The following is a 24,882-nucleotide window of genomic DNA, read 5'->3' on the forward strand; positions in this document are numbered from 1 at the left end:
AAAATTTTCTTTTTTGAAAGTAACACCTCAAATTTTTTAGAAGAAAAAAAAATATTTTTTTAGTTATGTTTCGGGTGACCTGACTTCGGGAGGTCGTAACCTCATCCGAATTTGGGAATTTGGGAAAACTCATAAAATGAAAGTTGTAGATAATTGAAATACCTTTCCAACCATATATTATGGGCTTATAGGTGACATCTGGATAAGGAGATATGGACGATGCAAGTTGGGCTTATAAGTGTTGTGCGTTGCATTGCCTTCATTTTGAGCCAAAAATCAGCTAAGAAGGAGAGTGGTGACTTGGTTGCTGCATACTTAAGGTAAGATTGAGGTCTCCTTTTCATTGTTAACAAGTTTGTTTAGAGATTTAACGGATTAGAACGGATGAAATAGCGTTATAAACTTGTTTGTTGCCTTATTGCAATTTATGGATTGGGGGGCTGTTTTGTTGGATTTATGTCACGACCCAGCCCTGTGGGCCGCGACTGGCACCCTACCTGGGTACCCAGACCAAATCACATATTCATTTACCAAATCCGAACGTATTTCAGAATTTCATAAAAGTCATATCAACATAGGTTATATCAAAATATGTCTTAAGCGGTCGCACAATCAAAATGTCATATCGAATCCAAACGGAGCGGCGGAATAGACATCGCCGGTCATAAGTGCAAATATAAGCATAAGGGCCATTTAGGGCCATCATAACAAACTGACCACTGTAAGACCAGAAAACAAAATCAAACAAACATACATAGGACCCTCGCCCCACATATATGACTACAGGCCTCTACGAATTCAAAACAAAGACATATGGCGAGACAGGGCCCCGCCGTACCCAAATAGTCAAATGTACAGAATATATACATAGCAAAAGAAGTCTGTACCAAAAGTGGACTCCGAGTCAAGAAGGAGTACTCCGAAATAGCAGAGAGTGAAGCCTACAGTGGAGGATCACCAATATCTGTACCTGCGGGCATGAAACGCAGCCCCCGAAGAAAGGGGGTCAGTACGAAATATGTACTGAGTATGTAAAGCACGGAGTACAGAAATATGAGCCGAAACTGAAAGCAAACCGGATATCAAAGGGAAGTACCAATCAGTATGTCAAAATCCGTATCAAATCAAATACATATACATAATGCAAACGAAATCATGCAAACGCTCAAGAACGTGGTCGCCACTCCGACGCTGGCGCCACACACAGCATAACACCAGAAGGTTTCGAATCTCCGTACATCCCCGAACACAAACATAAGTGAGCGTATCGCATCACTAGCCATGTCACAGCATAACTCCAAACAGAACCCGACCCTATGGCGAGGCCTCGAGAACCGTAACACAGCATACGGCCGAATTTATCATAGCGCGCACGAACCATAACCGGCCTGGGAACCGGTGAACGAAGTCAAAATAAGGCACGAGTGGAGTCGTGAGCAAACAAATGCAAATCATATTTCAAAATAGCCTTTCAAAACATAATGATTTCATAAGTCATTTCATAACCCAAAATAACCGAATACTTAGCTGATACGAAGGTTTATTTCACAAAATGTTTCCAAAGTGGTACGTATGGCTCAAAACAAAACTTAACATATCGTAATAGTCAAAACATAATTCATAGAGGGAAGTCTCAAAGTCGAAGATCTCATATCGAAGTTCATCCAAAAAGAGAGCCCGATAGGACAAATAAGGCGTCTCGGGGTTAGCGGGCCCACCTCGAGTCAAATTGAGGTGGCGAACATAATTTACGAACATTTAAAGGCCAAAAGATCATACATAATGATTTCAAAGTGACCCGATCACATTTCGATAGGTGTCGAACATTTGGTTGCACTCTAGCCAAAATAGAGCCTTTAGGCTTCAATTGAATTGAATGAATAGTAGTCGTTTTGTAAATCGAGTTTCGAGGAGCAGAAATGCTCCGGGGGTTCCAATATTCACCTAACATACTAAGACATGCCAAACGAAGAAGTGGGAAGCTTTACATACCTTATGGACGTCTTATGCTTTCCTTAAAATCAAATCCCGTTTCGTCCAGAATCTGCAAATGGTCAAAGTTACCAATTAGAGATTCTTAGGCTTAAGATTTCCATTAACTTGATTTTTGTCTACCGAAATTTCGGCAGCATTTCCCCTATATATCTAACACCCCCGAGACTTAGCTCGGTTCAAAATGCATCAACAACAACAACCCAAACATCATCAAACAACATAAACCATAATCAAACCATTCTAACTTCAATGTTCTTCCTTACTATATAAGTTGGCAACTTTCATTCAAACTTCAAAATTCCAAATCTATGTCCACATTATTGTATTCATTCAATCACTCAAAATTATTCAATCACACCCCAATTATGCTCCAAACCATATACAAAATTTCCCCAAAGTTCATTACTTTCCACATTTCATTCAAAACATCAAAAATTACGACGAACGTTCTAACTCTCATTGTTTCACTCCAAATTCATTAACTTCAACCATAAGTCATATTTAAAGTCTTTAGCATCATAGATATACAATGATATACACAAATATACCAAACGTATACACCTTCCCATAATGTTCCGAAATCATTTTCCAACACCAATTCAATTCATTAAACGATCATTCACGTCATAAATGTCACAACGACGCACTAGACAAACTAAACAAAATCAAATTCACCTCCCTCCCACACTATCATGGCTCACGGCCAAACACACCCCCTATACACACACACGCCATTCACAAACACCACAAAATTCCATAATCTTCATGCCACTTTAATCACTATAACATATATATCCATTCCCTAACATAAAAACATAGAAATCTTACCTTTTTCTTGAAATTCCGACTTGCCGCAAACGCCGCTCTTTCACCAAACTAATTGTATCACGTCGGAGAGCGCCTTGAACTTACTACAACACAAGAAGGACAAGATTTTTAGATCAAGATTGGAGGCTAGATTTTTTTTTTCTTTTCCAAAGGGTTCGGCCGAGAGTTATCTTTAGCTCAAAGTTGAATTGTGATCTTTTTCTTGATAATTCCAAAGGCCAATCTTGATATATATCTTCTACATGGTCACATGCATAACACATGACCATTAAAAATGGGTTTTGGGCCATGTCTTGGCCGGCTCCCTTCAAGACTTTGGGCCTCAATTTGTTCTAATTTTTCATGGCCCAATCCATTAAAAGTCCCGTTTTGTAATTCCCGAAACTAATTTCCGAAATTCCAAATTTACCCTCGGCCTTCCCCGATGTCTTAACATTAATGATTTCATAACCAACATAGTCATGTCAACTAGAATCAAAATATTTCCTCATAACACACAAGTCTTAATTATTTCTCGATTTCCAATTATACGAAAACACGGAACATAACATTCTCCCCCCCTTAAGAACATTCATCCCCGAATGTTAAATTAACCTTATAAAGTCTTATGACCAAGGCGGGGGAGTTCTTTATTATTAGTGGCATACAAAATTATTTTTATCAACCAACATAACCAACTGAAAGGTTTAGATTACCTGTGGACGTCGGGAACAAGTGAGGGTATTTCCTTTTCATCTCGTCCTCCGCCTCCCAAGTCATCTCCTCCCGATTATTGTTGCGCCACAGGACTTTGACGGAGGGCACTTCTTTAGTGCGTAGTCTCCGCACCTGTCGATCCAGAATAGATACAGGCTGCTCGTCATAAGATAACTGCTCCGTCACCTGAATGTCATCAATTGGGAATATCCTGGAAGGATCACCAATACATTTCCGCAACATAGACACATGAAACACCGGGTGTACGGCCTCTAAGTCGGATGGTAAGTCTAGCTCGTAGGCGACCTCGCCTATCTTTCGAACGATCTGATACGACCCAATGTACCGGGGGCTCAACTTACCCTTTCTACCCAATCTCATGAAACCCTTCATGGGCGACACCTTCAGGAACACCCAGTCGCCAATCTGGAACTCTAACGGTCGACGTCGTCTATCTGCATAAGCTTTCTGTCGACTCTGAGCAGCCAATAATCGTTCTCGAATAAGCTTTACCTTATCTACAGCTTCCTGGATCACATCTGGCCCAATCAGCTTAGTCTCGCCCACGTCAAACCAGCCAATAGGAGATCTGCATTTCCTGCCATAAAGGGCCTCGTACGGAGCCATCTGAATGCTGGAGTGATAACTGTTATTATAGGCAAACTCAATAAGCGGCAAATGATCATCCCAGCTGCCCCTGAAATCAATAACGCAGGCCCGCAACATATCTTCGAGCGTCTGAATAGTGCGCTCGGCCTGCCCGTCGGACTGAGGGTGAAAAGCTGTACTAAGGCTCACCTGAGTCCCTAATCCCTCCTGAAATGACCTCCAGAAATTAGCTGTAAACTGGGCACCTCGGTCAGTAATAATAGATATAGGGACTCCGTGAAGTCTGACTATCTCTCTAATATACAATCTGGCATAGTCCTCAGCCGAATAAGTAGTCCGAACCGGAAGGAAATGGGCTGATTTCGTCAGCCTGTCAACAATAACCGAAATAGAATCATACCTGCGTGGAGTGCGCGGTAACCCAACAACGAAATCCATATTAATCATCTCCCATTTCCAGGCTGGAATTTCCATCTCCTGTAATAATCCACCGGGCTTCTGATGCTCGATCTTAACTTGCTGGCAGTTCGGGCACTGACTAACAAACTCAGCAATATCTTTCTTCATGCCGTCCCACCAATTCAAACACCTGAGATCCCGATACATTTTAGTGGAACCAGGATGAACGGAATACCGTGCATTATGGGCCTCGCCCATAATCTGCCGCTGTAAGCCCGCAACGTCCGGTACACAGAATCTGCCGTCATATAATAATACTCCTTCAGGCGAGATCTCAAACTGAGTCTTTGCTTTAGTAAGGGCCACATCTCTGTACTGAATCAGGAGAGGATCTTCAAACTGGCGCTGCTTTACCTCCTGAATAATAGATGATTCAACAACTGGACGAACAGAAATCCCAGAATCTCCAGAATCCACCAAACGAACTCCGAGGCTGGCCAGCTGATGAATATCACGAACCAAATCCCTCTTATCAGATGGTACACCAGCCAGACTGCCTACGGACTTGCGGCTAAGCGCATCAGCTACCACATTGGCTTTCCCCGGATGGTACAGAATATCAACGTAGTAATCCTTTAGTAACTCAAGCCATCTCCGCTGCCGCAAATTTAGCTCCTTCTGCTTAAAAATATACTGGAGACTCTTATGGTCCGTATAAATATCAACATGGACCCCATATAAATAATGCCGCCAAATCTTCAAAGCATGAATTACTGCGGCCAACTCAAGATCATGAGTGGGATAGTTCTTCTCGTGCGGTCTGAGCTGCCGGGAAGCATAGGCTATGACTCGACCGTGCTGCATCAATACACAACCTATCCCAATACCAGAGGCGTCACAATAGACAACATACCCGTCTGATCCCTCTGGAAGAGTCAATACTGGGGCCGTAACCAATCTCTCTTTCAGCATCTGAAAGCTGCGCTCGCAGGCATCGGTCCACTGAAATTTTGCTGCTTTCTGAGTAAGCCTCGTCAGTGGTGCTGCAATAGAAGAAAAATCCTCCACGAACCTGCGATAATATCCGGCCAATCCCAGAAAACTGCGCACCTCCGTCGGTGTAGTAGGCCTGGGCCAATTCTGTACAGCCTCAATCTTCTGCGTATCGACCCGAATACCGTCTGCACCGACAATATGGCCCAAGAATGCCACAGAAGTCAACCAGAATTCACATTTGGAGAATTTAGCATATAACTTCTGCTGACGGAGAATGCCAAGTACCGTCCTCAAATGATCTGAATGCTCCTCGGCTGATCGCGAGTAAATCAGAATATCATCAATAAACACAATAACAAACATGTCCAGAAAAGGCCGAAATACCCGATTCATCAGATCCATAAATACCGCTGGAGCATTAGTCAGCCCGAAAGACATAACTCTGAACTCATAGTGCCCGTACCGGGTCCTGAAAGCAGTCTTCGGGATATCTGACTCCCGCACTCGCACCTGATGATACCCTGAGCGCAGATCTACCTTCGAAAAATATTTAGCACCCTGCAGCTGATCAAACAAGTCATCAATCCGGGGGAGGGGATATTTATTCTTAATAGTCACCTTATCCAGCTGCCGGTAGTCGATACACATCCGCAGTGACCCATCTTTCTTTCTAACAAACAACACCGGCGCTCCCCAGGGTGATGTGCTGGGTCTGATAAAGCCCTTATCCAACAAATCTTTCAGCTGCTCCTTCAACTCTTTCAACTCAGCCGGTGCCATCCTGTATGGGGGAATAGATATAGGCTGCGTATCCGGCATCAACTCTATAGTAAAATCGATCTCCCGCTCAGGCGGAATGCCAGGAAGCTCGTCAGGAAATACATCTGGGAATTCACTAACGACCGGAACGGACTGGAGGGTAGGTATCTCCGCTGCAGTATCGTGCACACGAACCAAATGATAGATATAACCCTTCTGGATCATCTTCTTAGCCTTGAGGTATGAAATAAACTTACCCCTCGGCGATGCAGTAGATCCGAACCACTCTATGACTGGTTCCCCTGGAAACTGAAAACGGACTACCTTTTTCTAGCAGTCAACATTAGCATAACAGGAAGACAACCAGTCCATACCCATAATGACATCAAACTCAAGCATGTCTAACTCTATCAGATCAGCCTTAGTGTAACGATCATAAATAGTCACAGAACAATCCCTATAGATCTGTCTCGCTATAACAAAATCCCCAACTGGCGTAGCTACCTCAAATGGCTTTATAGGCTCAGACACTATCCCAATCTTACTAGCAACGAGCGGGGAAATATATGATAAAGTAGAACCAGGCTCAATCAATGCATATACAGATCTGGAGAAAACCAGTAATGTACCTGTGACGACGTTTGGCGAAGCCTCCTGATCCTGGCGGCTGGCCAAAGCATATATGCGGTTCGAGGGACCGCTAGAACCTGAAACGCCACCGCGGCCTCGACCGCGTCCTGCCGGTGCTGGCATACCTCGCCCTCCAGGGCGTGTAACAGATGGAGCAGATGATGAACCGACGGCTGACCCTGTCGGCTGAGCCACACTACCAGAACCGCTAGCCAACGGACAATCTCTCATAAAATGGCCCTGACCACCACACGAAAAAGAAGCTCCAGTGGCTCGATAGCACTCCCCAGGATGAGACTTCCCGCAATGAGAACAACGGGGCCTGGGTGGTCTGGCCTGGCTGGGGCCTCTGGATACCTGTGAACCTGCCGCTCTGGAGCTCTGACCGGCCCCAGACGGTCCCGCACTATCAAATCTCCGGCTGCCTGACTGAGTACTTCGGCCGGACGGAGGTAGCTGTCTGCCTGACTGCTGCTACTGAGGCTGTCCGCCTCGAGAATCCCCGGAATAACCTGCGGACCTAGCCCTCTTGGGCGGCCTCCTGACCCGATCTCTACCAGAATGATCAGACCTGTGACGGTCCTCCATACCCATCGCATAGGCCTGAAGTCGGGAAATGTCCATATCTGTCTGTAATGACACTGCCATACAGCCGTCAATCAAATACCGATCCAATCCCATAACATATCTGTGCATCCGATTGGACATATCTGCTACCACGGCCGGTGCATATCGGGCCAGAGAATCAAACTCAAGATTATACTCGCAAACACTCCGACCCCTCTGCTGCAGATGTAAAAATCGGTCAGCCCGCGCCCGCCGTAACTCTGGGGGCAGAAAGTGGCGGGTGAATGCTGTCACAAACTGATCCCTCCATACCCATCGCATAGGCCTGAAGTCGGGCAATGTCCATATTTGTCTGTAATGACACTGCCATACAGCCGTCAATCAAATACCGATCCAATCCCATAACATATCTGTGCATCCGATCGGACATATCTGCTACCACGGCCGGTGCATATCGGGCCAGAGAATCAAACTCAAGATTATACTCGCGAACACTCCGACCCCTCTGCTGCAGATGTAAAAATTGGTCAGCCCGCGCCTGCCGTAACTCTGGGGGCAGAAAGTGGCGGGTGAATGCTGTCACAAACTGATCCCACGTAGCTGGAGGAGCGCCCTCACCCCTAGATAACTCCCAAGTCTCGTACCAGTGAGTGGCAACATCTCGAAGTCTGTGCGAAGCCAGCTCGACCGACTCGGTCTCTGAAGCCCTGACCAAGTCCAGTGAGCGCCGCATCCCCCGAATAAAGTCATGGGGGTCCTCATCGGGCTTAGACCCGAAAAACTCTGGAGGGCCACATAATAAAAACTCCCGAACTCTCAGGCTGTCCCGCCTGTCATCATCATCATCGTCCCTCCGCCCGCGTCTGCGAGCCTGTCCTGCCACCAGTGTAGTCAACAACTGTACAGCCTCCCTCAGGGTCATATCCTCCGCCCCTGGCTGAGGAGCTGGAGTCTCGGGAGCGGGTACACGGACCTCTGGAGCTGCTGAAGGTCCTGCTCCAGGCTGTACTAGTGGGGGTGTAGCAGACCCCTCAGAATGAGGCACAACCTCAGGCAAATCATAAACACGAGCCCGAGTAGCTCGCTGTGCCTGACTAGTCTCTCCCATCCTCGCTTTTCCCTTCTGGGCCGCCGTTGCCTTCTTCGGAGGCATCACTGCAAACACAAGAACGGGTCAGATCAGAATCACCCTAATAGCACAGCTCTATCGCACGATCTATGATTCCAAAGAAAGTAACATCCTAAATGCCCTGTAGTTCCCTGTTTATAGATGTGGTGCACAACACATCGATAAACAAGACTCTACGAGACACGGCCTGTAGACATTCCGAGGACAGACTGCTCTGATACCACTTTTGTCACGACCCAGCCCCGTGGGCCGCGACTGGCACCCTACCTGGGTACCCAGACCAAATCACATATTCATTTACCAAATCCGAACGTATTTCAGAATTTCATAAAAGTCATATCAACATAGGTTATATCAAAATATGTCTTAAGCGGTCGCACAAATCAAAATGTCATATCGAATCCAAACGGAGCGGCGGAATAGACATCGCCGGTCATAAGTGCAAATATAAGCATAAGGGCCATTTAGGGCCATCATAACAAACTGACCGCTGTAAGACCAGAAAACAAAATCAAACAAACATACATAGGACCCTCGCCCCACATATATGACTACAGGCCTCTACGAATTCAAAACAAAGACATATGGCGAGACAGGGCCCCGCCGTACCCAAATAGTCAAATGTACAGAATATATACATAGCAAAAGAAGTCTGTACCAAAAGTGGACTCCGAGTCAAGAAGGAGTACTCCGAAATAGCAGAGAGTGAAGCCTACAGTGGAGGATCACCAATATCTGTACCTGCGGGCATGTGTTATGTCCCGTGTTTTCGTACAATTGGAAATCGTGAAATAATTACGACTTGTGTGTTATAAGGACCTAATTTAAATTTTGTGAATATGACTATGTTGGTTGTGAAATCTTTGATGCTAAGACCTCGGGGAAGGCCGAGGGTAAATTTGGAATTTCGAAAATTAGTTTCGGGAATTACAAAACGGGACTTTTAATGAATTGGGCCAAGGAAATTGAAATAAACATTTGGGCCCAAAGAGGTGGGGTGGCCGGCCACTAAGGCATGGTCCAAGCCCACTTTTAAAAGTCATGTGCTATGCACATGACCTCTAGTATGGATATATATCAATGTAACACTTAGAAATTATCAAGAAAATCACAAATCATTCCTTTGAGTCAAAAACCCCATTCGGCCGAACCATAGAAAAAAAGAAAAGAAAATTTTCCTAGCTTGTGTTGTGATCCAAAAACCTTGGGTTCTACATATTTGTGAAGTACTCAAGACGCTCTCCGACGTGGTATAAATAGTTTGGCACGAGGACGACGTTTTCGACAAGTCGGGTTTTCAAGAAAAGGTAAGAATTTTGCCCCTTTTATGTTATAGAATTGATATGAATGTATTAAGAATTGGAAATAGACGAGAATCCCGTAATTTTAACGTAAATAGAAAGTCGTGGGTGTGTGTTTGTAGAGTGTTTGGCCGTGAGCCATAGAGAGAAAAATTGGTGTGAATTGATCTTGGCTAAGTTGGTATAATGTGTTGTTGTGATCCTTATATCGTAAATGATTGATTGTTGAATTAAATTGGCGGTGGAAAACGAATTCGGATATTATCGGAAAGTGTATATCCTTTGTATCTTTATGTATATCATTGTATATTTAGGGTGCTAGAGACTTTAGATATGAACTTATAATGATGTTAATGAATTCGGAATGAAACGACGTGAGTTAGAATGTTCGTCGTGCACTTTTGATTGTTTTGAAGAATTATGGAATATAATGGATCTTGGTGTAATTTCGGGTATGGCTTGGATTGTAGTTAGATTGTGATTGTATAAGTTTGAATGTGGAAATGAATCCAATTATGTAGATGTAGAATTGGAGTTTTGAAAGTTTGAATGGAAGTTGCCAATTTAGATAACAAAGTGGAATTTTGAAGCTAGAATGGCTTGATTGTTGTTTGTGTTGTTTATTGATGTGTGGGCTGTTGTTGTTGTTGTTGTATTTTGAGCCGAGCTAAGTCTCGGGGATGTTAGATTTATAGGGGAAGTGCTGCCGAAATTTCGGTAGGCAAAAATTGGAGTTAAAGGCATTTTTAAGCCTAAGAATCTCAATTGGTAACTTTGACCATTTGCAGATTTTTGACGAAACGGGACTGGACTTTTGGAAGGGCTTACGACGTCTGTGAGGTATGTAAAGCTTCCCAATTCTTTATTTGGCATATCTTAGTGTGTTAGTTGAATATGAGACCTTCCGGAGCATTTCTGCTCCTCGAAACCCGATCCACAGGAAAGTTACTATTCATTCAATTCGATTGAAGCCTAAAGGCTCCCTTTTTGGCTAGAATGCCATTATTCGTCCGAAACCTATCGAAATGTGGTCGGGTAACCTAGAAATGATTATGTATGACCCTTGGCATATTACTGCTCATAAAAAAATATGTTCGCCACCTCACTTCGACTCGAGGTGGGTCCGCTACCCCAAATTGCCCGATTTGCCCTTCGGGCCATCTTTGAGAATAGAGTTAAATGTACCACTTCTGATCTTTGGAACATCCTTCTACGGGGTATGTTTGGACTATTCGATGCACTAATCCAGGTTTTGAACTATATGGACCATTTTGGAATCGTTTTGCAAAATGAAACCTGATGTCGACTAAGTATTCGACTATTTTGTAATAGGATATGATTTATGAGTTTACTTTGTTTTGAAACACTATTTTGAAATACGATTTGCATTTGTTTGCTCACGACTCCGCTCGTGCCTTATTATGACTTCGTTCACCGGTTCCCGGGCCAGTTTTGATTCGTGCGCTGTATGATAAATTCGGCCGTATGCTGTGTTACGGTTCCCGAGGCTTCGCCATAGGGCCCGGTTCCGTTTGGAGTTATGCTGTGATATGGCTCGTGATGCGATACGCTCACCGATGATTATGATTATGTTCGGGGATGTACGGAGATTTGAAACCTTCTGGTGTTATGCTGTGTGTGGTGCCAGCGTCGGAGTGGCGACCACGTTCTTAAGCGTTTGCATGATTTTGTTTGCATAAAATACATGTATATGATTTCGATACAGATTTTGACATACCAGTTTGTACCCCACTTTGACATTTGATTTGCTTTCGGTTTTGATCTATAATTCTGTACTCCGTGCTTTACATACTCAGTACATATTTCGTACTGACCCCCTTTCTTCGGGGGCTGCGTTTTATGCCCGCAGGTGCAGATATCGGTGATCCTCCGCAGTAGGCTTCACTTCTTGCTATTCCGGAGTACTCTTATCCGATCCGGAGTCCACTTTTGGTACAGACTCTTTTGTTTTGTATATATTTGGTATGTCTGACTATTTGGGTACGGCGGGGCCCTGTCTCGCCACATGTCTCTGTTTTGAGTTCGTAGAGGCCTGTAGTCATATATGTGGGGCGAGGGTCCTATGTGTTTATTGTCTGATTTTGCTTTCGGGTCTTAAAGCGGTCTGTTTGATATGATGGCCCCAAATGGCCCTTTTGTATATATTTGTATTTTGACCGGCGATGTCTATTCCGCCGCTTTGTTTGAGTTTGATTTGATATGACCGCTTAAGACATATTTTCGATATAAATTATGTTTGATATAACTTCTTGAAAATTCTGAAATAAGTTTGGATTCGGAAATGAATATGCGATTTGGTCTGGGCACCCAGGTAGGGTGCCAGTCGCGGCCCACGGGGCTGGGTCGTGACAAAAGTGGTATCAGAGCGGTTTGTCCTCGGAATGTCTACAGGCCGTGTCTCGTAGAGTCTTGTTTATCGATGTGTTGTGCACCACATCTATAAACGGGAAGCTACAGGGCATTTAGGATGTTACTTTCTTTGTAATCTTAGATCGTGCGATAGAGCTGTGCTATTAGGATGATTTTGATCTGACTCGCCTTCGTGTTTGCAGTGATGCCTCCGAAGAAGGCAACGGCGGCCCAGAAGGGCAAGGCGAGGATTGGGGAGACTAGCCAGGCACAGCGAGCTACCCGGGCTCGTGTCTATGATTTGCCTGAGGATGTACCTCATTCGGAGGGGTCTGCTACACCCCCACTAGTACAGCCTGGAGCAGGACCTTCAGCAGCCCCAGAGGTCCGTGTACCCGCACCTGAGACTCCAGCTCCTCAGCCAGGGGCGGAGGATAGGACCCTGAGGGAGGCTGTACAGCTGTTGACTACACTGGTAGCAGGACAGGCTCGCAGGCGCGGGCGGAGGGACGACGATGATAATGACAGACGGGACAGCCTGAGAGTTCGGGAGTTTTTGCTATGTGGCCCTCCAGAGTTCTTCGGGTCTAAGCCCGACGAGGACCCCCACGACTTTATTCGGGGGATGCGACGCTCACTGGACTTGGTCAGGGCTTCAGAGACTGAGTCAGTTGAGCTGGCTTCGCACCGGCTTCGAGATGTGGCCACCCACTGGTACGAGACTTGGGAGCTGTCTAGAGGAGAGGGTGCCCCTCCAGCCACTTGGGATCAGTTTGTGACAGCATTCACCCGCCACTTTTTGCCACCAGAGTTACGGCGGGCACGGGCTGATCGATTCTTACGTCTGCAGCAGAGGGGTCGGAGTGTTCGCGAGTATAACCTTGAGTTTGATTCTCTGGCCCGATATGCACCGGCCGTGGTAGCAGATATGTCCGATCGGATGCACAGATATGTCATGGGATTGGACCGGTATTTGGTTGATAGTTGTATGGCAGTGTCATTGCAGGCAGACATGGACATTTCCCGGCTTCAGGCCTATGCGATGGGTATGGAGGACCGTTGCAGATCTGATCCTGCTGGCAGAGATCGAGACAGGAGGCCGCCCAAGAGGGCTAGATCCGTGGGTTATTCAGGGGATTCTCGAGGCGGACAGCCTCAGCAGCAGCAGCAGTCTGACAGATATTTTCCTCCCTCCGGCCGGGGTACTCAGTCAGGTAGCCGGAGATTCGATAGTACAGGACCGTCTGGGGCCGGTCAGAGCTCCAGAGTGGCAGGTTCACAGGTACCCAGGGGTCCCAGCCAGGCCAGACCACCCAGGCCCCGTTGTCCTCATTGCGGGAAGTCACATCCCGGGGAGTGTTACCGAGCGACGGGAGCTTGTTTTTCTTGTGGCGGTCAGGGCCACTTTATGAGAGATTGTCCATTGGCTAGCGGTTCTGGTAGTGCTGCTCAGCAGACAGGGTCAGCCGCCGGTTCTTCTTCTGCTCCATCAGTTGCACGCCCTGGAGGGCGAGGTATTTCAGCACCGGCAGGACGCGGTCGAGGCCGCGGTGGCACTTCAGGTTCTAGCGGTCCCTCGAACCGCATATATGCTTTGGCCAGCCGCCAGGATCAGGAGGCTTCGCCAAACGTCGTCACAGGTACATTGCTGGTTTTCTCCAGATCTGTATATGCATTGATTGACCCTGGTTCTACTTTATCGTATATTTCCCCGCTCGTTGCTAGTAAGATTGGGATAGTGTCTGAGCCTATAGAACCGTTTGAGGTAGCTACGCCAGTTGGGGATTTTATTGTAGCGAGACAGATTTATAAGGATTGTTCTGTGACCATTTATGATCGTAGCACTAAGGCTGACTTGATAGAGTTAGACATGCTGGAGTTTGACGTCATTATGGGCATGGACTGGTTGTCTTCCTGTTATGCTAATGTCGACTGCCAGAAAAAGGTAGTCCGTTTTCAGTTTCCAAGAGAACCAGTCATAGAGTGGTTCGGATCCACAGCATCGCCGAGGGGTAAGTTTATTTCATACCTCAAGGCTAAGAAGATGATCCAGAAGGGTTATATCTATCATTTGGTTCGTGTGCACGATACTGCCGCGGAGGTACCTACCCTTCAGTCTGTTCCGGTCGTCAGCGAGTTTCCAGATGTTTTTCCTGACGAGCTTCCTGGCCTTCCGCCTGAGCGGGAGATTGATTTTTCTATTGAGTTGATGCCAGATACGCAGCCTATATCTATTCCTCCGTACAGGATGGCACCAGCCGAGTTGAAGGAGTTGAAGGGGCAGCTGAAAGATTTGCTGGATAAGGGCTTTATTAGACCCAGCACATCACCCTGGGGAGCGCCGGTGCTGTTTGTCAGAAAGAAAGACGGGTCATTGCGGATGTGTATCGACTACCGGCAGCTGAATAAGGTGACTGTTAAGAATAAATATCCCCTCCCCCGGATTGATGACTTGTTTGACCAGCTGCAGGGTGCTAGACACTTTTCAAAGATAGATCTGCGTTCTGGTTATCATCAGGTGCGAGTACGGGAGTTAGATATCCCGAAGACTGCTTTCAGGACTCGGTACGGGCATTATGAGTTCAGAGTTATGTCTTTCGGGCTGACTAATGCTCCAGCAGTATTTATGGATCTGATGAACCGGGTATTTCGGCCTTTCCTGGATATGTTTGTTATTGTGTTTATTGATGATATCCTGATTTACTCGCGATCAGTCGAGGAGCATTCAGATCATCTGAGGACGGTACTTGGCATCCTCCGTCAGCAGAAGTTATATGCTAAATTCTCTAAGTGTGAGTTCTGGTTGACTTCTGTGGCATTCTTGGGCCATATTATCGGCGCAGATGGTATTCGGGTTGACACGCAGAAGATTGAGGCTGTGCAGAATTGGCCCAGGCCTACTACACCGACAGAGGTGCGTAGTTTTCTTGGATTGGCTGGGTATTACCGCAGGTTCGTGGAGGATTTCTCTTCTATTTCAGCACCACTGACGAGGCTTACCCAGAAAGCAGCAAAATTCCAGTGGACAGATGCTTGCGAGCGCAGCTTTCAGATGCTGAAGGAGAGATTGATTACAGCACCAGTTTTGGCTCTTCCAGAGGGATCTGACGGGTATGTTGTCTATTGTGACGCCTCTGGTATTGGGATAGGATGTGTATTGATGCAGCACGGTCGAGTCATAGCCTATGCTTCCCGGCAGCTTAGACCGCACGAGAAGAACTATCCCACTCATGATCTTGAGTTGGCCGCAGTGATTCATGCTTTGAAGATTTGGCGGCATTATTTATATGGGGTCCATGTTAATATCTATACGGACCATAAGAGTCTCCAGTATATTTTCAGACAGAAGGAACTAAATTTGCGGCAGCGGAGATGGCTTGAGTTACTAAAGGACTACGACGTTGATATTCTGTACCATCCGGGGAAAGCCAATGTGGTAGCTGACGCGCTTAGCCGCAAGTCCGTGGGCAGTCTGGCTGATGTTCCATCTGATAAGAGAGATTTGGTTCGTGATATTCATCAGCTGGCCAGCCTCGGAGTTCGTTTGGTGGATTCTGGAGATTCTGGGATTTCTGTCCGTCCAGTTGCTGAGTCATCTATTATTCAGGAGGTAAAGCAGCGCCAGTTTGAGGATCCTCTTTTGATTCAGTACAGAGATGTGGCCCTTAGTAAATCAAAGACTCAGTTTGAGATCTCGCCTGATGGAGTATTATTATACGACGGCAGATTCTGTGTACCGGACGTTGCGGGCTTACGGCGGCAGATTATGGGCGAGGCCCATAATGCACGGTATTCTGTTCATCCTGGTTCCACTAAAATCTATCGGGACCTCAGGTGTTTGTATTGGTGGGACGGCATGAAGAAAGATATTGCTGAGTTTGTTAGTCAGTGCCCGAACTGCCAGCAAGTTAAGATCGAGCATCAGAAGCCCGGTGGATTATTACAGGAGATGGAAATTCCAGCCTGGAAATGGGAGATGATTAATATGGATTTTGTTGTTGGATTACCGCGCACTCCACGCAGGTACGACTCTATCTGGGTTGTTGTTGACAGGCTGACGAAATCAGCCCATTTCCTTCCGGTTCGGACTACTTATTCGGCTGAGGACTATGCCAGATTGTATATCAGAGAGATAGTCAGACTTCACGGAGTCCCGATATCTATTATTACTGACCGAGGTACCCAGTTTACAGCAAATTTCTGGAGGTCATTTCAGGAGGGATTAGGGACTCAGGTGAGTCTCAGTACAGCTTTTCACCCTCAGTCCGACGGGCAGGCCGAGCGCACTATTCAGACGCTCGAAGATATGTTGCGGGCCTGCGTTATTGATTTCAGGGGCAGCTGGGACGATCATTTGCCGCTTATTGAGTTAGCCTATAATAACAGTTATCACTCCAGCATTCAGATGGCTCCATACGAGGCCCTTTATGGCAGGAGATGCAGGTCTCCTATTGGCTGGTTTGACGTGGGCGAGACTAAGTTGATTGGGCCAGATGTAATCCAGGAGGCTGTAGATAAAGTAAAGCTTATTCGAGAACGATTATTGGCTGCTCAGAGTCGACAGAAAGCTTATGCAGATAGACGACGTCGACCGTTAGAGTTCCGGATTGGCGACTGGGTATTCCTGAAGGTGTCGCCCATGAAGGGTTTCATGAGATTCGGTAAAAAGGGTAAGTTGAGCCCCCGGTACATTGGACCGTATCAGATCGTGCGAAAGATAGGCGAGGTCGCCTATGAGCTAGACTTACCATCCGACTTGGAGGCCGTACACCCGGTGTTTCATGTGTCTATGTTGCGGAAATGCATTGGTGATCCTGCCAGGATATTCCCAGTTGACGACATTCAGGTGACGGAGCAGTTATCTTATGACGAGCAGCCTGTATCTATTCTGGATCGACAGGTGCGGAGACTACGCACTAAAGAAGTGCCCTCCGTCAAAGTCCTGTGGCGCAACAATAATCGGGAGGAGATGACTTGGGAGGCGGAGGACGAGATGAAGAAGAAATATCCCCACTTGTTTCCGACATCCGCAGGTAATCTAATTCCTTTTTCAGTTTGTTGTGTTGATTGATAAAATGAATTATGTATGTCATCATTAAAGAGGGACACTCCTGCCTTGATCATAAGACCTTATAAGACTAATCTAACATTCGGGGACGAATGTTCTTAAGGGGGAGAGAATGTTATGTCCCGTGTTTTCGTACAATTGGAAATCGTGAAATAATTACGACTTGTGTGTTATAAGGACCTAATTTAAATTTTGTGAATATGACTATGTTGGTTGTGAAATCTTTGATGCTAAGACCTCGGGGAAGGCCGAGGGTAAATTTGGAATTTCGAAAATTAGTTTCGGGAATTACAAAACGGGACTTTTAATGAATTGGGCCAAGGAAATTGAAATAAACATTTGGGCCCAAAGAGGTGGGGTGGCCGGCCACTAAGGCATGGTCCAAGCCCACTTTTAAAAGTCATGTGCTATGCACATGACCTCTAGTATGGATATATATCAATGTAACACTTAGAAATTATCAAGAAAATCACAAATCATTCCTTTGAGTCAAAAACCCCATTCGGCCGAACCATAGAAAAAAAGAAAAGAAAATTTTCCTAGCTTGTGTTGTGATCCAAAAACCTTGGGTTCTACATATTTGTGAAGTACTCAAGACGCTCTCCGACGTGGTATAAATAGTTTGGCACGAGGACGACGTTTTCGACAAGTCGGGTTTTCAAGAAAAGGTAAGAATTTTGCCCCTTTTATGTTATAGAATTGATATGAATGTATTAAGAATTGGAAATAGACGAGAATCCCGTAATTTTAACGTAAATAGAAAGTCGTGGGTGTGTGTTTGTAGAGTGTTTGGCCGTGAGCCATAGAGAGAAAAATTGGTGTGAATTGATCTTGGCTAAGTTGGTATAATGTGTTGTTGTGATCCTTATATCGTAAATGATTGATTGTTGAATTAAATTGGCGGTGGAAAACGAATTCGGATATTATCGGAAAGTGTATATCCTTTGTATCTTTATGTATATCATTGTATATTTAGGGTGCTAGAGACTTTAGATATGAACTTATAATGATGTTAATGAATTCGGAATGAAACGACGTGAGTTAGAATGTTCGTCGTGCACTTTTGATTGTTTTGAAGAATTATGGAATATAATGGATCTTGGTGTAATTTCGGGTATGGCTTGGATTGTAGTTAGATTGTGATTGTATAAGTTTGAATGTGGAAATGAATCCAATTATGTAGATGTAGAATTGGAGTTTTGAAAGTTTGAATGGAAGTTGCCAATTTAGATAACAAAGTGGAATTTTGAAGCTAGAATGGCTTGATTGTTGTTTGTGTTGTTTATTGATGTGTGGGCTGTTGTTGTTGTTGTTGTATTTTGAGCCGAGCTAAGTCTCGGGGATGTTAGATTTATAGGGGAAGTGCTGCCGAAATTTCGGTAGGCAAAAATTGGAGTTAAAGGCATTTTTAAGCCTAAGAATCTCAATTGGTAACTTTGACCATTTGCAGATTTTTGACGAAACGGGACTGGACTTTTGGAAGGGCTTACGACGTCTGTGAGGTATGTAAAGCTTCCCAATTCGTTATTTGGCATATCTTAGTGTGTTAGTTGAATATGAGACCTTCCGGAGCATTTCTGCTCCTCGAAACCCGATCCACAGGAAAGTTACTATTCATTCAATTCGATTGAAGCCTAAAGGCTCCCTTTTTGGCTAGAATGCCATTATTCGTCCGAAACCTATCGAAATGTGGTCGGGTAACCTAGAAATGATTATGTATGACCCTTGGCATATTACTGCTCATAAAAAAATATGTTCGCCACCTCACTTCGACTCGAGGTGGGTCCGCTACCCCAAATTGCCCGATTTGCCCTTCGGGCCATCTTTGAGAATAGAGTTAAACGTACCACTTCTGATCTTTGGAACATCCTTCCACGGGGTATGTTTGGACTATTCGATGCACTAATCCAGGTTTTGAACTATATGGACCATTTTGGAATCGTTTTGCAAAATGAAACCTGATGTCGACTAAGTATTCGACTATTTTGTAATAGGATATGATTTATGAGTTTACTTTGTTTTGAAACACTATTTTAAAATACGATTTGCATTTGTTTGCTCACGACTCCGCTCGTGCCTTATTATGACTTCGTTCACCGGTTCCCGGGCCGGTTTTGATTTGTGCGCTGTATGATAAATTCGGCCGTATGCTGTGTTACGGTTCCCGAGGCTTCGCCATAGGGCCCGGTTCCGTTTGGAGTTATGCTGTGATATGGCTCGTGATGCGATACGCTCACCGATGATTATGATTATGTTCGGGGATGTACGGAGATTTGAAACCTTCTGGTGTTATGCTGTGTGTGGTGCCAGCGTCGGAGTGGCGACCACGTTCTTAAGCGTTTGCATGATTTTGTTTGCATAAAATACATGTATATGATTTCGATACAGATTTTGACATACCAGTTTGTACCCCACTTTGACATTTGATTTGCTTTCGGTTTTGATCTATAATTCTGTACTCCGTGCTTTACATACTCAGTACATATTTCGTACTGACCCCCTTTCTTCGGGGGCTGCGTTTTATGCCCGCAGGTGCAGATATCGGTGATCCTCCGCAGTAGGCTTCACTTCTTGCTATTCCGGAGTACTCTTATCCGATCCGGAGTCCACTTTTGGTACAGACTCTTTTGTTTTGTATATATTTGGTATGTCTCACTATTTGGGTACAGCGGGGCCCTGTCTCGCCACATGTCTCTGTTTTGAGTTCGTAGAGGCCTGTAGTCATATATGTGGGGCGAGGGTCCTATGTGTTTATTGTCTGATTTTGCTTTCGGGTCTTAAAGCGGTCTGTTTGATATGATGGCCCCAAATGGCCCTTTTGTATATATTTGTATTTTGACCGGCGATGTCTATTCCGCCGCTTTGTTTGAGTTTGATTTGATATGACCGCTTAAGACATATTTTCGATATAAATTATGTTTGATATAACTTCTTGAAAATTCTGAAATAAGTTTGGATTCGGAAATGAATATGCGATTTGGTCTGGGCACCCAGGTAGGGTGCCAGTCGCGGCCCACGGGGCTGGGTCGTGACAGCATGAAACGCAGCCCCCGAAGAAAGGGGGTCAGTACGAAATATGTACTGAGTATGTAAAGCACGGAGTACAGAAATATGAGCCGAAACTGAAAGCAAACCGGATATCAAAGGGAAGTACCAATCAGTATGTCACAATCTGTATCAAATCATATACATATACATAATGCAAACGAAATCATGCAAACGCTCAAGAACGTGGTCGCCACTCCGACGCTGGCGCCACACACAGCATAACACCAGAAGGTTTCGAATCTCCGTACATCCCCGAACACAAACATAAGTGAGCGTATCGCATCACTAGCCATATCACAGCATAACTCCAAACGGAACCCGACCCTATGGTGAGGCCTCGGGAACCGTAACACAGCATACGACCGAATTTATCATAGCGCTCACGAACCATAACCGGCCCGGGAACCGGTGAACGAAGTCAAAATAAGGCACGAGCGGAGTCGTGAGCAAACAAATGCAAATCATATTTCAAAATAGCCTTTCAAAACATAATGATTTCATAAGTCATTTCATAACCCAAAATAACCGAATACTTAGCTGATACGAAGGTTTATTTCACAAAATGTTTCCAAAGTGGTACGTATGGCTCAAAACAAAACTTAACATATCGTAATAGTCAAAACATAATTTATAGAGGGAAGTCTCAAAGTCGAAGATCTCATATCGAAGTTCATCCAAAAAGAGAGCCCGATAGGACAAATAGGGCGTCTCGGGGTTAGCGGGCCCACCTCGAGTCAAATTGAGGTGGCGAACATAATTTACGAACATTTAAAGGCCAAAAGATCATACATAATGATTTCAAAGTGACCCGATCACATTTCGATAGGTGTCGAACATTTGGTTGCATTCTAGCCAAAATAGAGCCTTTAGGCTTCAATTGAATTGAATGAATAGTAGTCGTTTTGTAAATCGAGTTTCGAGGAGCAGAAATGCTCCGGGGGTTCCAATATTCACCTAACATACTAAGACATGCCAAACGAAGAAGTGGGAAGCTTTACATACCTTATGGACGTCTTATGCTTTCCTTAAAATCAAATCCCGTTTCGTCCAGAATCTGCAAATGGTCAAAGTTACCAATTAGAGATTCTTAGGCTTAAGATTTCCATTAACTTGATTTTTGTCTACCGAAATTTCGGCAGCATTTCCCCTATATATCTAACACCCCCGAGACTTAGCTCGGCTCAAAATGCATCAACAACAACAACCCAAACATCATCAAACAACATAAACCATAATCAAACCATTCTAACTTCAATGTTCTTCCTTACTATATAAGTTGGCAACTTTCATTCAAACTTCAAAATTCCAAATCTATGTCCACATTATTGTATTCATTCAATCACTCAAAATTATTCAATCACACCCCAATTATGCTCCAAACCATATACAAAATTTCCCCAAAGTTCATTACTTTCCACATTTCATTCAAAACATCAAAAATTACGACGAACGTTCTAACTCTCATTGTTTCACTCCAAATTCATTAACATCAACCATAAGTCATATTTAAAGTCTTTAGCATCATAGATATACAATGATATACACAAATATACCAAACGTATACACCTTCCCATAATGTTCCGAAATCATTTACCAACACCAATTCAATTCATTAAACGATCATTCACGTCATAAATGTCACAACGACGCACTAGACAAACTAAACAAAATCAAATTCACCTCCCTCTCACACTATCATGGCTCACGGCCAAACACACCCCCTATACACACACACGCCATTCACAAACACCACAAAATTCCATAATCTTCATGCCACTTTAATCACTATAACATATATATCCATTCCCTAACATAAAAACATAGAAATCTTACCTTTTTCTTGAAATTCCGACTTGCCGCAAAAGCCGCTCTTTCACCAAACTAATTGTATCACGTCGGAGAGCGCCTTGAACTTACTACAACACAAGAAGGACAAGATTTTTAGATCAAGATTGGAGGCTAGAATTTTTTTTTTCTTTTCCAAAGGGTTCGGCCGAGAGCTATCTTTAGCTCAAAGTTGAATTGTGATCTTTTTCTTGATAATTCCAAAGGCCAATCTTGATATATATCTTCTACATGGTCACATGCATAACACATGACCATTAAAAATGGGTTTTGGGCCATGTCTTGGCCGACTCCCTTCAAGACTTTGGGCCTCAATTTGTTCTAATTTTTCTTGGCCCAATCCATTAAAAGTCCCGTTTTGTAATTCCCGAAACTAATTTCCGAAATTCCAAATTTACCCTCGGCCTTCCCCGATGTCTTAACATTAATGATTTCATAACCAACATAGTCATGTCAACTAGAATCAAAATATTTCCTCATAACACACAAGTCTTAATTATTTCTCGATTTCCAATTATACGAAAACACGGAACATAACAATTTAGATGGGTGGAATTGGTTGAGTTATGATGCATAATGATTGTTGATGTTTTTGATACGTTGCTGTTTTCGAAATTGGGAGAATAAAGTGTATGAAAATATCGTATACAAAGCGTATACTGGGCTGTTTTGTATGATTTTTATGGCTGTTTTGTGATAATGTTTTGGGGCAGTTGATATGATTTTTTTTTGTGGCTGTTTATGATAATATTTTGGGACTGGTTGGTGGTTGTTTTGAATTGTTTTGTGGGCTGGAATATCAAGGGAGTTGCTGCCCAGATTTTTGTTTTGCAAACCCGTTTTTGGATTGGGACTGCTGTTAGTGTTTTTACCATAACTCCTTGTATACTGCTCCGTTTTGAGTAATTCAAGATGTTCTGGAAAGATATTTCATATACCTAAAACTTTCATCAAGGCTGTAAAACCCAGTTTGTCCTTTAGATACCCGAAAAGGGGTGATGAAGTGCAGGGGGAGGTGCTGTCCAGATTTCTGTTTTGAACATTCTACATGGACTGTTGTTAGTATTTTGAGCATATCTTTTTGTACAAAACTGCTGTAGGGGTGATTCGAATTTGTATGAGACCGTAAGACATATATATACAACTTTCATTGAGGACACAAAGTCCAGTTTTTCCATTTACCCCTTCGAAACTGAGCAACAATACAAGACAGTAGCGCTGTCCAGAATTTCTGTTTTGATGGTTTGGGCTGATTTTCGTTGATTTCGTGTTTAGTTGTGATGTGCTGGAACTTTTGAACTTAAGTAGATATTTGATTGTGTATTTAAGGTATATATTCTCTTGTACAAGCTAAGAGGAATTTTTTTGACGAAGTGGACTTTGGTCGGTCTATGGCGTAGATGATTTGAACTCCTCGAGTTGTGGTAGAACTTGTTATGTGGTAAAACGCCAAGGTTTGTGTATAAACTTGAACTTAAAATATCTTTATTTTTCTGGAATTTTGAAGTATCTTGATGAGTTATTTCTTTACTCTTCATCTTATATTATTATATGGTTATTGTCTCAAGTATTGCAAGACTTTTGCTAAATCACCCACTTGTACGAATTGCTTGATCATTTTGCATTCTTGTTGGGACTTTGTCCTTCTTGTTATGGTGACTAGCTATCGATATTGGCATGCCCCTCGATTCGGATCTTGCCCATCTTGACTTTGGATTTACATTTCGTCTTGACGATGGATTTTCGTCCATTTTCGAGTACGAGTGGAAAGCCACTTTCAACATGGTTCTTGATTCTCTTGATATTGGGTGACGACCCTTCTTGGTATGGGCTTCGGTCCTTCTTGATTTCGGGGCTTCGGCCCGTCTTGATATTAATGGTGCTTGGTGTGATGGCATGATGTACATATTGGGCGAAATTGGTAATTTGATAAATTCTCTTGAATTGAATTATAAGCTTTCTTGATACTTGAGCCTTAGAAAATTAGTATTGATATTTTGAAACTCTTCAAGGTTTGTATTCGATACTTTGATATGCTTGTTCACTTGGGCTTATTGTTACCTTATTGAGCCACCTACGGCGAACAAGGGAATTGGAGAATTTAATGGCTCCAAGCCCAAAGTTTATACACCACTAAGCTTCATGCTTAGCGATAGGGAATTGTTTTCTATCGTAGGTAATGCGCGAGATGAGGTATGAAGATGGCCAATTGGAGTAGACTTTTTGGGAGCCCTTGCGAAGATCACATCTGCATATGCATCTAGTTTTTGTAAATTTTTGGGGACTTGTACATGATACATGTGTGGCACTTATGTATGAAATTTTGAAGGCTTGTGGAAAACAAGACCGTGTGCTTGTAACTTAAACTTGATGACTGGTTTTGCTATTTTAGGGTGTGTTTTTTTTTTAACCCAAGTCATGCCATATACTGAATTTGTATTTTGTCTTGTAATTATGTACAAAGGATGATAATAGTTTTGTGAAAATCACTAGTTTGAGTTTTGTGCATATTATGGACCCGTAATGGTGTTGATTTGGAAATAAAATTTCAAAACGAAGCTTCTTAAATGTGTTGACTATTTGAGAAGGGAATTACCATTTTAAAATGATACTCTGCTATTGTATTTCATTTAAGAAAATTT

General features: G+C 43.9%; 1 long non-coding RNA gene across 1 annotated transcript; it reads left to right on the top strand.

Annotated features, from left to right (window-relative positions):
• The first annotated feature begins 236 nt into the window (after positions 1-236).
• On the top strand, positions 237-24,843 carry LOC132602279 (uncharacterized). Its single transcript, XR_009567706.1, has 3 exons — positions 237-320; positions 23,570-23,694; positions 24,417-24,843. It is a non-coding gene; the product is annotated as an uncharacterized LOC132602279 (long non-coding RNA).
• Positions 24,844-24,882: the final 39 nt, after the last annotated feature.

This window comes from Lycium barbarum, chromosome 7 (genome assembly GCF_019175385.1).
Source record: "Lycium barbarum isolate Lr01 chromosome 7, ASM1917538v2, whole genome shotgun sequence".
NCBI classification, from domain to species: Eukaryota; Viridiplantae; Streptophyta; class Magnoliopsida; order Solanales; family Solanaceae; genus Lycium; species Lycium barbarum.